This window comes from Dipodomys ordii, unplaced genomic scaffold (genome assembly GCF_000151885.1).
Source record: "Dipodomys ordii isolate 6190 unplaced genomic scaffold, Dord_2.0 Scaffold200, whole genome shotgun sequence".
Taxonomy (NCBI): domain Eukaryota; kingdom Metazoa; phylum Chordata; class Mammalia; order Rodentia; family Heteromyidae; genus Dipodomys; species Dipodomys ordii.
In genome coordinates, this window is record NW_012267416.1 from 1,582,120 (window position 1) to 1,584,887 (window position 2,768).

Sequence of the window (2,768 nt, forward strand, 5' to 3'; positions counted from 1 at the left end):
TCCCACCCAGACAGAGATAGCTCCACCCCTAGAGGAGTGACTTTCTTCACTGGGTAAACAGAGCCAGAGGCTGCCCCTCCCTACAGCAGCCAAGACCAACAATTGAAACTTAGAAAACATAAACCCTGAGAATGGCTGGGCTCTGTGTCTCTGGAGCTAGTCTCTAAGGGAAAAGCTACTGTTTGCTGAAAGACCTCTATCCTACCCAGAACCTAGCCTCATCACAGCATCTCCAAACTAGAGGAAACAGCCATCTCCCTCTTTTGTGATACTCAAAGCAGATCTACCTCCCACTGAACTAGCCTGGGAGGAGGATCACAAAGTCCTGGGTAAGGCAGAGATGTCTTCCTGTTCAAACAAACCAGCTTAAGAAACCAATCAGGCCACAGGAAAACCAAACACCACAAGCAGACCAGAGACTCTCCGAGAGATTATTATGGACACAGGGGAGAAACAGATCTTACTCCCCCCACCCACCCCACCCCCCAAAAAAACCCCAAAGAACTCTTTTTCTACCTATTTATTATTTTTTAAAATTGTTTTCTATTATTTTTTTCTTTCATAATTTTTATTTTAAGAGTGTATGTGTGTGTGCTTTTTAAAAAATCTCTTTTGACATTTTGGTCTTTTTTTCTTTTTCTTTCTTTTTTGCATGTCTTAATTGCTGTTCTGCTCATCCCCAGATATATACCCATCGTTGATTATTACACCTTATCCCTCATTGTGTACATACTTAATCCAGAAACTTATTAGGCAATTCACAACCTCTTAGGCTTAACTTCTTTAATAGTATTATTATTTCTTTATATCTATATAACTTTCAATTATTCCAATTTTAAGAATTTTTATTTTTTATTTTTCCATTTTTCCTTTTTATCTTTCCCCGCCTCTCATCCTAATCGTTTCTTCTCTCAATATCATTTCTTTAAACATATAATTTTTAAGTGTTTCATTTTGTAAATTTAAATTTTGGTTTTTCCTTTTTTTTCTTGTTTTTATTTTTTAATCTCTCTCCTATCATTCTGTCCTATCCATTTTACGCTCTGAGATTAGGACTTGGTTAAATTTACTCTCCTTTTACCTCTCCACATCCCTCTAATCCTATTTTCCCCCACAATTCTCCCTAAACCTAATAATTTCTGGTTTGCTGAATCCCTCTTGGCTGTTCTTAGACCATTAATCCATAGTTGTTTGATATTGAATAGATTGGATCTGTTGAATTAGATTGTATCTGCAGCCATTTTGACCACACAACTACAGGACTCTGGTTGATGCTTGCCTTAATATAATGTTCTAGCACAAAATTGGTATTACTTTCAAACCAAATGGGCAGAACAAGCGGAGAAACACAAGAAAAATGACAAGTCCGAGTATCTCAGCTCCCACTCAGGATAATCAGGTGACAGAACAGTTAATGAATAATCTAGAGGAGAGTTCCCAAGAAGCTCTATAAACACTGCTGGTAAGCATGGTGAATGAAAAAATTGAAAACCTGCAAAGGATTTACTGCGAGTGTGATAGAGAGCAAAATGAGACAAACCAAAGATTAATATAGGAACTTCAGGAGCATGTTGAGGCTAACCAAAAATTACTACAGGAATCTTGTGGGCATGAGGAAGGGTCTCAAATATTAATACAGGAATTGTGTGAGCAGGATGAGAATAGACAAAGATCAATAGAGGTGTTTATGAATCCATAAACAGACAGCTGAAAGAATCCAAGGAGACCACAAAGGAATGCTGAATGGAGCCTATCAGAAGGAAAGAGAGTCCAAGGAAACCATAACTAATCAACTAAGAGATCTGAGAATAAACACTGAACACCAAATTAAGGAAGTAAAGAAGTTCATACAAGATCTAAAACAAAGCTCCAACAAAGAATTTAAAGCCATCAAAGCCAACCAATTAGAAGGAAAGGAAATAAAAAACAAAGTAGAAAGTCTTCACAGTAGGTTAGACCATGAAGAAGATCGAATCTCAGGGATTGAAGACAGAGAAAGAACATACAACTATCAAGACAAATCCAAGAAATATGATAGATCTATTCAACATTTGGAAGACACCAACAGAAGGCCTAATCTGAGGATAATGGCTGTAGAGGAGCAATTAGAGACAGAAGTTAATGGTCTAGGAAATTTATTTAACAGGATCCTAGCAGAGGACATCCAAAACATGCAAAAAGATAGGCCTATTTAGATACAAGATGCTTTTAGAACCCCAAATAGACCAGACCAGAATAGGACATCCCACAGTCACATTATAATCCACACAGGATCAATTCAGACCAAGGAAAAGATCCTTAAAGCTGTCAAGGAGAAAAGATCAATCACCTATAAAGGAAAACCAATTAGAATCACCTCAGATTTCTCAGCAGAGATAATTAAACAAGAAGAGCCTGGAATGATGTATGCCATGCCGTAAAGACAAACAACTATCAACCAAGAATACTGTACCCAGCTAAACTCTCCTTCATAACAGAAGGTCAAATAAAAACCTTCCATAGCAAAGAAAAACTGAAACAATGTATCTCCACCAAACCAGCCCTACAAAAGATACTTAAAGATGTCCTACACATAGAAAACCAACAAGAGCACAATAAAGTCCAAGAAACCGCACCCAAAACTGAGAATCCAAGAACCATAGGAAGAACCCAGCTGTCCCGGCCCCCAACAAGGTGAATAAGATGGCAGAAACTACCAAACACCTCTCAGTCCTAACTCTCAACATTAATGGACTAAACTCTCTAATTAAGTGACCTAGACTGTCTAG